The 14,014-nt window shown below is 41.9% G+C and overlaps 2 non-coding genes across 2 annotated transcripts; one reads left to right on the forward strand and one right to left on the reverse strand.

Annotated features, from left to right (window-relative positions):
- Positions 1–732: 732 nt before the first annotated feature.
- Positions 733–814, reverse strand: trnas-cga (transfer RNA serine (anticodon CGA)). Its single transcript has one exon. It is a non-coding gene; the product is annotated as a tRNA-Ser (tRNA).
- Positions 815–11,804: 10,990 nt separating this feature from the next.
- On the forward strand, positions 11,805–11,946 carry LOC138226297 (U4 spliceosomal RNA). The gene has a single exon (XR_011184482.1). It is a non-coding gene; the product is annotated as a U4 spliceosomal RNA (small nuclear RNA).
- Positions 11,947–14,014: the final 2,068 nt, after the last annotated feature.

The following is a 14,014-nucleotide window of genomic DNA, read 5'->3' on the forward strand; positions in this document are numbered from 1 at the left end:
AAGAGATTCAGAATGCAAAGCTGTGTCAGTGTTCTGTGTAAAAAATCGGTTTGAACATCATGGGAGCTGTTTTTAATAAGATGCTGAGTAAAGAATATTTTAATCTTCCTGCTGTCAGTAGTATTTTCAATATAGTTGACCCTTACCTGAATGAAAACAGGACGTAAAGGAAGGGTTTCAGAAATCAGACAAAGCTTTATTCCCGTGCTTACAGTCTGGGTAATTGGAGACCGCGCTGTTCTGCTTCCTATGGTCATATACGGGTTTTTCGCATGAAGCCGTATTGAACAGTATTTCTCGCTTTGTGAACGTGTGCACACAGCGGTCCCCCGGGTTCCAGTTCGTGCGTAATTACGCATCGATGAAAAACCGGAGGTCTAAAAAAAGATAATTAGCTCACCGATAGATTGATGTAAAGGCTGTGGAAATATCCACAAGTCGTGGTCTTTAAAATGCTTTTGGTTTGAAGGCGTTCTGTGCTTCCATTGCGGAGATATGGTCAAAAGCATATTCGTGCTTGGTCAAAAAAATGTCATAAAAACGAAAAAGTAAAGGCTGAGAAAGCATCCACAATGTATTTTATACACAAAGCAAGTGTTTTTGTAACTCTAAGAGATTTCGTGAAAGCGCTACGGGCGTGCCAAAATCGTTTTCGAACTTCAAGCTAACTTTACCCCGGTAAGCAGCACTACGCCTTTTCCGCGCAGGCACAAAGCGACGTGCGGCAGACGCCGTAGTCTGCAGGATTCGAATCTGCACGGGGAGTCCCCAATGCATTTCGAGTCCATCACCTTAACCACTCGGCTACGACTACAGCGAGCTCGCCGCTGCCGCATTCCTCCTATAATCTAACACTGAGTGCGAGGTGGCTGCGGAAACCTTTTTAAAGTCGCTCTCCGTTAAAAAAAAAAATACCTTTCACAAGATTCGTGCCGGCAGACAGACACGCCTCAGAGGGTTTAAGGCTGGCTTCACGTTCAAATGATAAAGTCTCCCCGTCCGGATGTCAAAATGCAACTTTGGCAGACAGAAAAAACATCAACAAACCACAAATGTGGACAAGGATTTTACAAGCTGCACCACACTGCACTTTCAAAAGCATTTACATTCGTGTTAGCCGCAGGAATTGCCTTTGATTTGCGCGCTTACGAACGCCATGGAAAACGAAACAAAACTAAAGCCCTCAGCTCTTGCACTTGATTATAATGCCGTTACGTGTCGAAGCAGTAATTTACGTCATCCTACCACTGCAACACGGGGAATAGAGGGAAATGAGCACACGCTACGAATCGTCTCAATCACTCCCTAGAGTTGTAAGGCGCATTGAAGGGTGCACCCCCATCATTAATCGTTGCGCCTCTGTGAAAGGAAAGCTCTTGAACAGTCTTTGAAACAGCTCGGATGAAACACTTGATTGCTTCCATGTGCATCTGGAGCCCATTTCTTATTTTCACTTCACGCCGCCCAAAGCATTTCTAAAACAGGAGATTCGCGTTTGGGAATGCTCCCTGCCCTACAAATAAAACAGGTCTACGGGCTGAAACCTGCTCCACGGAAAACAGTTCTGTTGCGCTTCTTTGGAGCTGGATTCCAACCAGCATCCTAAAGTTTCTTGGCGGTACCATTTACAGTCCTCTATTCGGTCGACAAGGGACAGAAGGGGGCAGCTTTCCTCACACATAGAGTGCAATGTACTGTAGTGTTCCCGTTCATTGAATTTCTCAGTTCTGCATCAGACCTCTAACTCGTTTCCTTAGCTTGGATTTAAGCCACGAAGCAGGCTTCTAGTGTATAAACGTCTAGAGGAATCACAAACTATTTGAGAGGCCATCATCCCAGGGGGAACTGACAAAGTCTATCCCTAAACACCTAGCGCAGTCTCTCGAGAGACTGTCAAAAATCGCTTTCTCCGTTTCTCCGTGCAAGTAAGTGAAAACGCGGTCTCAACCCAGAGCCACTTGGCAGCAGCGGCACGTAAATACTGGTACTGCCACTGCTCGATACCGACGTTAGCCTACTATACCTTCTTCAGCCACCGCTAGAAAATGTATGGCTCTAGTACCAGAGCAAACAACAGGAGGGCCAACGTCGAACAGGCACACATATCAGACATGGAAAGCGACAAGAACGGGATTTGAACCCATGCGTGCAGAGCACAATGGATTAGCAGTCCATCACCTTGGCCACTCGGCCACCTCGTCGAAACTTGTTAGGTAATGCGCTCCTCTCTAGTAAACAGGAGATCCTGGGTCCGAATCCCAGCAGTGCCTTCTTTGTTCTGTCTTCTCTAACAGAACTGGTCCTTACGGACAACCGCCTACGGCTAGACTTAATTAAATACAAGTATTCATTTCCTGTCTTTAACGCGACTTGTTTTTCTTAAAATGGATGCAACTTGCAAAACATGAAATACAAACCTGGCTAATCAGCGCTAGCGGCAGGCAAAAAAAAAAGAAGTCAGCAATGTTTTTTTTCTTTAACCTTAACCCTGCTAATGGAGAAGAGTTAAACGACCGAGTCTATGCAGCTTAAACGGTGCGCACGTCAGGTTCTTAGCTGAAAGGTTGGTAAATCACGCTCACCCCAGTCCTAAATCTTTTAAAGAGGATACAAAATTGAACCTAGTCGCCACATCACATACATCCTGTTCATTGATAAAAAGGTAACATCTATCCTCGCTCCAGAGTAAATCTTACGTTGAGGGCATAGTTTTTTTCACTTTACCGTGAGTCGGGCTCGGCTGCACAGAGGAGAGAGCAGAGCAATGAGGTCACGGGGACAGGGGAGTCACACGCTGGCGGTTTGAATACGCGGAAGATCACTGAGGGATCCACAGTATGTGGACCCTCCGTGCGCCATCAGTCCACACTCCGGACTCTGAATCCTGCCATCCGAGTTAAGATCTCGGCGGAACCTGAGGCGCAGTTCCTTCTTAAAACGTAATCTGGTGAGCATTTCTAGAATCGTACTTGTATAGATGCAGCCTTTAATGTGTTGCTAGGTTAAAATTGATGACTTCTTGTATTTCAGTAGGCAACTGCCCTCTTTATTTCGGATTGAATTTCTTTATTACAGGGGCGCTTTTATGAAGACAGAGTCATGTTCAGGTACTTTGGTTGATGGAGGAAGCTCATTTCGGACTCTGTGATCTGCTCACCTGGAAAGGTCTGCTGTACTACTACAAGAGAGAAGTAGAGTCTGGAAGAAGGGACAATTTTATGATGCTTTGGAAGATAATGTTTTTTTTTTCTTATACTGAAAATGAAAGGTAGGTGTTTCTATATGGACTCAGTCTTTGGAATTTGTATATATATATATGTTTCAGTGATTCCTCAGCCATTCCTTCTGTATTGTACTTCAATTTCTCTTTTAAAATTCCTTCCCCACTTCTAGGACCTGCAGTTGCTGAACTCCACAATGGCTTCTATTGGAAAGTCTGTGACTGAGACCAAGTAAGTGTTCACTTTTTTATGAAACCATTATTTATTTTGGAGCAATGAGCAATTCTTATATAAATGCAATAAAATCATTATGCTCAAACTATGAGAGAGAATTTTAAGGATAATTTAAGAAATCAGTCTTAGCTTGTTTCTATACACAGATGGTATTATTTATTTTCAAAGGAAACCCGTGAGGATTCCCCTGGTGTGCAAGATGTGCCTGAATACTTTTGATCAGCTTCCTGCTCACTTGAAGAGGGCATGTATGAAGCACGCCACGGCAGAAGAGATCAGGATGGCCTCTCAACAGGCGAGGGAGGACATGATGAATCACCTGAAGAACGGGGTCATCGTGGATTACCACAGAACAGAGATCGTGTCTGGTGAGGCAAACAGGATAGTGGTTGTAAGACTGCTAGAGTCCTTGGGCCTTTTTGTACACGGGAAGCCTGAAGACACATCGGCAAGGTGAGATATTTTTAATCTGTAAGGCTTCTGTAGTTTCTTTTTGAAATCATTGTTACAACATATTATGTAAAAGCATGTTGAAAAGAATCTACCTGCATTCCAGCGGCCCTGAGCAAGAGGCCGCTGTCCAGGGGGAAAAGATGCCAGAGGCTCCTCTAGAAACTGAAACAGAAGCGGATAAGGAAGGGAAAGATGTGAGCTCTGAAGAACTCTATCAGCAGTAAGACTTTTTATTTTTCAGATGTATCTTTTTTTACTAAAATTCTAATTTGTCTTATAGGTATAAAATGTTTAAGCCGGTGTTTTATATCCTTACAGGCCCTGAGTAGTTAAAAAGTATCAGCAGGCCGGAAGAGAGTGGCCCAAGCTGGACTCTATAGAAAGCACTCCCTGGATGCTCCTCTCCTGATTGGATTCAAACAGTACCTTACCAAGGATCTGGGAGTGGCAAATTATTCTCAGGAGGTATTTATTTTTTAAAGGCATTAAAAATTAAGCAATGGTATATTCATTGTAAATGTTTTTATTTCTTAGCTTAAAATTCACACATGTGAAATGATGTCAGCCATAAACATCATGACTCTATATTTCCTACCTGAATCTATTCTACTTAAATTATTACATTATACACAATTTGAGTTCATTTTAAAAAGTAAAAGGTAATGAAAGGAATGCATTTTTATAAGAAAGATAATACCGATATGCATGTGATAATCTTCCTTATATCATGTAGTGCGTCATTTGGACACTTTGTGGGCTTGAAATACAAAGAAAATCATGTTCTATGGTACAAGATAAATACCAAACTTAAGCTTTTATTTTAATTAGATTTGTTTATAAAGCATAAGCAATCATTTATTACATCGCTTCTTGAATTAAATCTTTTGACAAGAGGTAAGACTTCTATTTTACATTTAAACCCATGTTTAGGTGTGTTTTTTAGATTTAACTGAACCAATTTCTGTGTGTGATAATGTCCTTGAATTCTGACAACATCACAATAAATTACATGATATAAAACAGCTAATGTTTCTAGAGATAAAGTTTCTGGGATGCTTCTAATTACTTTTTATTACCAGGGACAGTTTAATTCACCTTGTACAGTACTGAAAGACCAAGATGCTTTTTTTAAAAGTTATTTAACATTTTATAGAACTTTGTCTACTATGGCAACATGATGAGCTTGGTGAAACTTGGAAAAATACTGCTTGGCCACTTATCTTAAGATAAAGATAGGATAAAGGTTTATCTTTTGCACCTACCTGACCCCCAGGGAAGGCCAATGCTTTCTAAGTTGATGGTTCCCTACAGTAGACTGTACCTTATCTTCAAAGGTAATGTATATTGACCCAAATCAGTTTTGGAATCCAATCTACTGACGAGATGGAGCACATCCTTTTTTCAGGATTTTAGCATCATACGTTTGGTATATTTAGTCCCTAATGCTGAAAGAAATGATCATAGAACATTTGGACACTTTGTGGGCTTGAAATACAAAGCAAATCATGTTCTATGGTACAAGATAAATACAAAACTTAAGCTTTTATTTTAATTAGATTTGTTTATAAAGCATAAGCAATCATTTATTACATTAATATATGTGAAAATAACATTTAAGCATCATACGTTTAGTATATTTAGTCCCTAATGCTGAAAGAAATGATCATAGAACATGACATCTAACCTTACCTGTGGCGTCTTTAATCCCTATTGCTCAATGCACGGTGAAAGCATTGCATACATGTGTCTGACAATGAGGAATGGGCCCCTGAGACAGTCATTTGCATGTTTCACAAACGATCGTATATTACTAGAGATTCTGTTTGGGATTTGAATGTGCATTCGGACAGCAATCCCTTTCAAGAAATGATATGTTCTGGATGAGGTCAAAGGTGATGGAACACTGTATTTAGGATGTGTTTTCAGTGATTGTGTGTCTCCTGCTTCAACGCAGTGATATATAGATGTGCTCCTGTAATTTATTGGTTCATGCCCAGGGCAGTAAGCAGTCTGAGGATTTATTTCCAGACGGCATAGAGCAGTGAAGCAGTGAAGTAGTGCAACACACTGGATCATTATATTATTAGAATCTATTCTACTTAAATTATTACATTATGCACAATTTGAGTTCATTTTAAAAAGTAAAAGGTAATGAAAGGAATGCATTTTCATAAGAAAGATAATACCGATATGCATGTGATAATCTTCCTTATATCATGTAGTGCGTCATTTGGACACTTTGTGGGCTTGAAATACAAAGAAAATCATGTTCTATGGTACAAGATAAATACAAAACTTAAGCTTTTATTTAAATTCGATTTATTTATAAAGCATAAGCAATAATTGATTACATTAATATATGTGAAAATAACATTTTAGCATCATATTATTACATACAGGTCTCTAGCTTCAACACAGTGCTATATATATATATGCTCAGTGATTTATTGGTACATGCCCAGGGCAACAATCAGAATGAGGATTTATTTCCAGACGGGCTACAGGTAGTGTTGTGAAATACTTCAACACACTGGATCACAGATTTAGACCCCCTGCACTCTTACTCCTTAAAAACCAAAGAAATGAAGATATGTAGCAATCACATTGTAACAGGGGTGACAGTGACTTAATGCTTATACTAGTGGACTTCTGGTACCTTTAGGGTACGGTGTTCCCTGAAGGGCTCTCAAACCCCGCATTTCAAATGCCTAGCTGTATCGCTGATGTGTTGCACCTCAGAATCACTTTTAAACCTTACCTCTGGTATCTTTAATCCTTATTGCTCAACGCATGGTGAAAGTATTGCATAAATGTGTCTGAAAATGAGCAATGGGCACCTGAGAGACTCATTTGCCTGTTTCACAAATGATCATATTTGACTAGAGATTCTATTTGGGATTCAGTTGTGCATTCTGACAGCAATCCCTTTAAAAAAACGATACATTCCGGATGAGGTCAAAGGTGCAGGAACACTGTTACTTGTTCCTTTATAACCCGGTTATTGATGTCATTAACAACATTAATCCCAAACAGAGCTGTTGGACTCCCTCCTCTGGCCGTTTTCCACCAGTTGATTATTTCATCAACCAATGCACTAATCAAGCTCCCAAGGCACTCTCTATACCCAGTAAACATAGGTCTAACCTCACCCAAGGAGAAAATCAGGCGCTCCAGTCTCTCCGCAACAGGGATGATATCGTCATCAAACCAGCGGACAAAGGAGGTGCTGTTGTGGTGTGGGTAAGGATCTATATATCTTTGAAGCCTCTAGACAACTAACTGACACTTCTGCCTACCTCCCTCTCCAACAGGACCCTACCACTGACTACCAAAAGGAAGTGGTATCCACCATTTCCCTTCTTATCAGCAGTAACGAGCTCCCCCAGGAGGCGAACCGGCTCATCATGGAACATCCACAGGTATCTCAATTTTACCTCCTCCCCAAAATCCACAAACCTGACACCCCTGGACGCCCCATCGTATCAACATGTAACTGTCCAACTACTTACATCTCAGCCTTTCTCGACAGCCTCATGAGACCGCTGGTTGAAGATCTTCCCTCATACATCAAAGACACCAACCACGCGCTCCAACTTTTCAATGATTTCCAATTTCAGGGTACCGAATGCCACATTTTTACCATGGACATCACATCTCTGTACACCGTCATTCCCCATAATGACGGCCTTACAGCCCTCAAGCACACGCTGGACAAACGCACAGTGCTTGATCCACCCACCCACACCCTGGTACGCCTTGCAGAATTGGTCCTCACACTGAACGCATTCTCTTTCAATAATCTTTTTTACCAACAGGTCAGTGGAGTGGCCATGGGCACCAGAATGGGACCCAGCTATGCCAACATTTTTGTCAGCTGGGTAGAAGAACGCTTCTTCGCTTCCTACACTGGCTATGTCCCTGACCTCTACAAGTGATATATTGATGACTGCGTCGGTGCCGCCACATGCTCCAGCGATCAGCTTGAGTTCTTCCTGCACCATTTCACCAACTTCCACCCGTCCCTCAAATATACGGTTAACATATCTTCCACCACTCTTCCGTTTCTAGACATCCACTTGTCTATCAACTACCCCCGACTGTCCACTTCAGTTTATTACAAACCCACGGATTCACACAGCTACCTCCTGTACAGCTCATTTCACCCCAACCATACTAAAAACTCTCTTCCTTTTTCACAGTTCCTTAGGTTACGACGACTATGCAGCGATGACATCGACTTCGAGAACCAAGCCCTCGAAATGTACTCATTTTTCATCAACAGAGGATACCCCAGCAGTGTGATTGACAGGGCCCTTGCCCGAGCCAAAAACACCCCCTGGACCATCAACCCGATCAGGAACTCCCGCCGTAACAACCGCATTCCTTTGGTGCTTCCTTACCACCCTAACACACTTCCTATCCCCAGGACCATTAACCACAACTTTTCCATCCTACAGGATGATCCCTCCATTGGGGCCCTCTTTTCTGATCGCCCTATCATCTCATATCACCGACCACCTAATCTGCGTAACCTCCTTGTTCACAGCTCCCTTGACCGCCCTCAACAACCATCCACACCAGGCACTTTCCCTTGCAACAGAGCTCGTTGTATCACCTGCAAGTACACAGCCACCACCACACTCATTCAAGGCCCCTCAGGACAATTCCGGATCACCCAGACAGCATCTTGTACTTCCAGCAACCTCATTTACTGTATCTCTTGCAGTAAATGTCCAGCCATCTACATTGGAGAAACAGGAAGGAGACTCGGAGACCACTTCAGAGAACACGTCAGGGCTGTGAAGATTAAAGATCTCTCCAAGCCCATTGTTTCTCATTTCACCTCTGACGGCCCCGACCACTCTAATCTCTCCGTCTGTGTTCTCAAAAACGGTTTTCGGAACTCATACATCAGAAAGACCACCGAAACTAAAATTATTCTGCAGCTAGGATCACACATTCTCCCTTCCCTTAATGACAGACTACTGTTCTTTTAAATTTTCTCCATTCATTGGAAGTTTCATTTCACACCTCTCTGCACCCATTCTGACTTCACACCTCTTGATTGGCCTCTCTTTCTGTCCCCTGCTCCCGTCTCTCACTCCTCCACCCTCCCAACCTTTGTTCTCCCGCTACTTTACCTCTGCCTACTGCCCTGTCTCTCTCACACCTGAAGAAGGCTCCATGGCCGAAACGTTGTGTTCTCTTTCTTCTTTTTTTCAGCATGGAATAAACCTATTACTTGTTCCTTTGCAGCCTACGCATGCTGACGCAGCTACCCACCTTAACTACACTGTATTTAGGATGTGTTTGCAGTTATTCTGTGTCTCTAGCTTCAACACAGTGATATATATATGCATGCTCACTGATTTTTTGGTACATGCCCAGGGCAATAATCATTATGAGGATTTATTTCCAGATGTGCTAGGGGTAGTGTTGTGAAATACTTCAACACACTGGATCGCAGGTTTAAACCCCCTCCACTCTTACTACTTAAAAACCAACAAATGCAGATATGTAGCAATCATATTGTAGCAGACACTCATTTGCCTGTTTCACAAATGATCATATTTTACTAGAGATTCTGTTTGGAATACGGATGTGCATTCTGACAGCAATCTCTTTCAAGAAATGATTTTACCTTTTCGCGGCTTTGCCCTCTTGCCTCTTTGGACAATATCTCCATCTTGTGGTCGTTGTTGGTAATGTCTTCTTATGCCCTTTTTTATTTCAATTCTCTATTGGTTGATTCTAGAATCTCTACAATGGAGTTGAAAACATCAGTTTTATAGCAGACAATATGACATTATTTATAGTCCAATAAGAAACTTATTACCCTGTTTTTAACATAATAACAAATTAAAATTGATTAAAACTAAGTTTGAAACACCAGGGAACATAAAAAATGATTTTTAGGAAAACCATGAGGTTCTCTGTGTCCGATGCCTGCAAGGGGAGAAAGATAGAATCCTTTGATTTTTCAAAATTTGAAAATAAACATCATATAACAACAGCTTTCATTCCTAGGAGTGAAAAATAACCATTTTTCAAGACATATTAGTTTCTAAAACACTACAATAAAGTTAAAAACATCTGTTTTATATTACATTATTTTTTGTGAAATTAGTCATTTTTTGCACTATTTGTAATATAATTTCTAATTAAAAGTGTTTAGAATTAAGTTTGGAACAACAAGGAATACAAAAAAAAAAGATTTTTAGGAAAACCATGAGGTCCTCTGTGCCCGATGCCTGCAAGGGGAGAAAGCTAGAATCCTACACAGGCTCCTGGAGCTCTGGCCTGGCTAAAGAGGCTGAATTTATCCCCTTCAAAGCTCCATGAAAAATGATCATTTAAAATTTGAAAAAAAAAAAAAAACCATCATATAACATCATACAGATGCAGCCATTCAAAATGCGCGATAAAAACCCACGGTACAGTAACCTACCCACAAGCCACTGCAGGGCACCGGAGGACACCGCGGTAAGTGCTTGGCTGGCCAAAATGACCGACAGGGGCACTCGTGGTGCATTGGTTGGTAGTGAAAAGATTTAATCATTTAATGTCTTTACTGTGCACATTTTAATCCGCTTAGTTTTGAATATTTATATGGATTTTACCACTAAAGGGAAATTTTAGTAGCTGAGCATAAAAAGAAGAGGAGCATAACGCATCTGAAGGTCATAAACAATATTAATTTAGGAACATAAACATTACTGTATGTACATAAACTGTACTGTGTATGGCTGGTCTTGGTAGTTTAAAGAAAAAATACACACCAGTCTTCCATTTCTCCCTAAACATTTTAAGCATGAAAGTTTTATGAAACGGTACCCAAATATGCGATTGCTGTATAGAATGAATTATTTAACACGAACATTAAGCTGTTTACATCTCCCGCCTGAGAACAGTCACCCGTTGCTACCCAACGCAGAAACACAGCCACTAACTAGCAAAGACATTAGCTAGCCAATATGATAAAGAAATAAATGATTATTTTGTTTATTTCTTTTGCACATTTATTTGAACATTTCCATCGATTGTACAAGCACTTGGAAACTGTCCAATCCCTAGTTCATCTGGCATTTTACCGGTCTGGCGCCGGTCTGTGTCTTCTAGGATATAATGCCAGCGAACTCTTGTTTTTTTATGTCCACATTCAAGGGTCCCTTTTTGAACCTGCGAGAAGCATTCTTTCAATGTAACAGATTTACTCCGGGGAAAGGCAGCATGACATTAAGAGTAGCTCAAGCTTTCAGCACCCATATCGGACTGCGTGTATGCAGACACCGCTCAGAATCCCCTGGAAGATTCTCCCTCAATTCCGTTGTGCAGTGCTTTACCTCTTTCAAAAGGCTTCACTTTCCTAGTCACATTCCAAGGCTCATCGAACCCGGGCTGTTTCCTCCAGCGGTATAGTATTGCAGTGAGACAGCACGATGCCTGCAAGACTATGTCACGCTAAACGCCACAGATTGTGTTTGTCCGTTCGTGTCAGTCGTCCTGCAACCACGGGAAGTGGGACACAAACATGCTGCAATGCTTTCAGGACGTTAGGATTTGTTTGTGCAACATCCGAGAAGAGTTCTTGTGGCTTGAATGTGAACTGTACGTGCCCGCCCCCTTTCCTCTGTAGTGCATGAGTTCCTCCCGGCATGCCCTTCGTCATTGTTCTGTCATCTTGTATTTAAAGGGTTGTATTTCTGCTGCTGAAAATAAGCAACGGTTTTCTCACAACGCCCTTTGTTCCCGACGGAGCCCTTGTCTGTCATGAAATTCTTCAAAACCTCAAGCTAGAAGAAGAAGACGACAAATATGAAGCGTTACAGCAACAACATGCCATGAGACGATTGATAACGATTTCCATAGGATCCCCGCGGTTGCCTGGCAACCGTCAGCTTTGCGCATTGGCAGTATCGTAGCCTGTGAGGTTTAGCCGAGGCGCAATTATTGCTAGTTGAAAACTTTTCCCAATACCCCGCTTCCGCCGGTTTGCAATACAATCGGTGAAAGCAATTTTTGACAGTCTCGTCAGAGCGTGACATAATCTTGCAGGCATCGTGCTGTCTAACTGCAATACTATACCGCTGGAGGAAACAGCCCGGGTTCAATGAGCCTTGGAATGTGACTAGGAAAGTGAAGCCTTTTGAAAGAGGTAATGTCGACGCTTTTTTAACAGAGCACCAAAAAAGCGTCTTTTTTGAAGGCCTGGGTAATGAGCATTGATGGTTCAGTGGTAGAATTCTCGCTTCCCACGTGGGAGGCTCTGGTTCGATTCCCAGCCAAAACAGTGGCTTTTGCAGCGAGCGGCTCCATCACTTGCATCCCCTTGCAACTCGCAACTGAAAACCCACTGAAGCTAAGCATTTGTTAGCCAGGTCAGTACCCGGATGAGGGTGAGCTACAGGGAAAAACAAAGTTTCCAGCTGGAAGCGGTGTTAATGGTGCCGGTGGGGGGGCGCTCACCCTGAGGTCTGTGCGGGTCCCAATGCCCCAGCATAGTGACGGAGACGCTGTGTTGTAAAAGGGCGCTGTCTCTTAGATGAGATGTAAAACCGAGGTCACAGCGCTCTGTGGTCATTAAAAATGACCACCAAAACCTTTGACAAATGCTCTTGGTAATTGATGGTCTTCAATAATGCTTCTCCTTTAGGTACATTTTAAATCAGCTGAAAAATGCTGTGAAATGGGGGGACACTTCAGGCCAGTGTAGGATTTGGGTTACAAGAACCATGAAACTGCACGAGAAAGCCCGTACACTGAATTACACGGCTTTCTATTCAAAGGAGAGCAAAAGAAATTCCCTGAGTTCGATTTTTTGCAGCACAGAGAGGATTGCTGTCGTGAGGCTGGTTAGCTCAGTTGGTTAGAGCGTGGTGCTAATAACGCCAAGGTTGTGGGTTCGATCTCCGTACAGGCCAGGTCCCTTTTTCCTCTCTTACAAAAGCTGTTAGGTTCCTTTCCGTGGTGAGATGGGTTGTCATGCAACGCTGCCACATAGTGCCGACAGACAATTAAATGACAAAAATGAAGAGAGTTAAAGCAGCTGGAAAGGTTTTCTTACAACTTTTGAGCTGACACAGTTTTGGAAAATGTTTTTTTCACGCTGCACCACATAGGCAGCCAAGAGTCTCCAAAACAAAACAGAATTGACAGTCATATAATGTCCATTAACCCCGGTTTTAAACACAGCATCATGTCTGCCATCATAAGAATATGAGTCCAATATTTTAGAATATAGTCAGAATGTCTTCTAACCTTACCTGTGGTGTCTTTAATCCCTATTGCTCAATGCATAGTGTACGTACTGCATACATGTGTCTTGAGAATGAGGAATGGGCCCCTGAGAGAAATTATACGTTCTGGATGAGGTCAAAGGTGCTGAAACGCTGTATTTAGGATGTGTTTGCAGTGATTGTGTCTCCTGCTTCAACGCAGTGATATATAGATGTGCTCCTGTAATTTATTGGTACATGCCCAGGGCAGTAAGTAGTCTGAGGATTTATTTCCAGACGGCATAGAGCAGTGAAGCAGTGAAGTAGTGCAACACACTGGATCATTATATTATTAGAATCTATTCTACTTAAATTATTACATTATACACAACTTGAGTTCATTTTAAAAATTAAAAGGTAATGAAAGGAATGCATATTCATGAGGAAGATAATACCGATATGCATGTGATAATCTTCCTTATATCATGTAAATCATGTTCATCATTACATGATGGGGGCTAAAACAGAAGTTGAGAGAGAGCAAGGACGCCTACAGGAGGAAGGTATAGGACAAGCTGCAAAGGAAAAGCTACAACCCACGACAGCTACTCACCCACCCATCCCACACAGCTATCACTCTCCAACACCTCCGCCATTAACACCTCCAGCACTGAAAGTGCTATGTGCACCATCCACCAGGCCAGGCTGACCAGGCCAGTGCAATACACTGGATCATTATATTATTAGAATCTATTCTACTTAAATTATTACATTATACACAATTTGAGTTCATTTTAAAAAGTAAAAGGTAATGAAAGGAATGCATTTTCATAAGAAAGATAATACCGATATGCATGTGATAATCTTCCTTATATCATGTAGTGCGTCATT

The sequence above is a fragment of the Lepisosteus oculatus genome, unplaced genomic scaffold (assembly GCF_040954835.1).
Source record: "Lepisosteus oculatus isolate fLepOcu1 unplaced genomic scaffold, fLepOcu1.hap2 HAP2_SCAFFOLD_131, whole genome shotgun sequence".
NCBI lineage: Eukaryota > Metazoa > Chordata > Actinopteri > Semionotiformes > Lepisosteidae > Lepisosteus > Lepisosteus oculatus.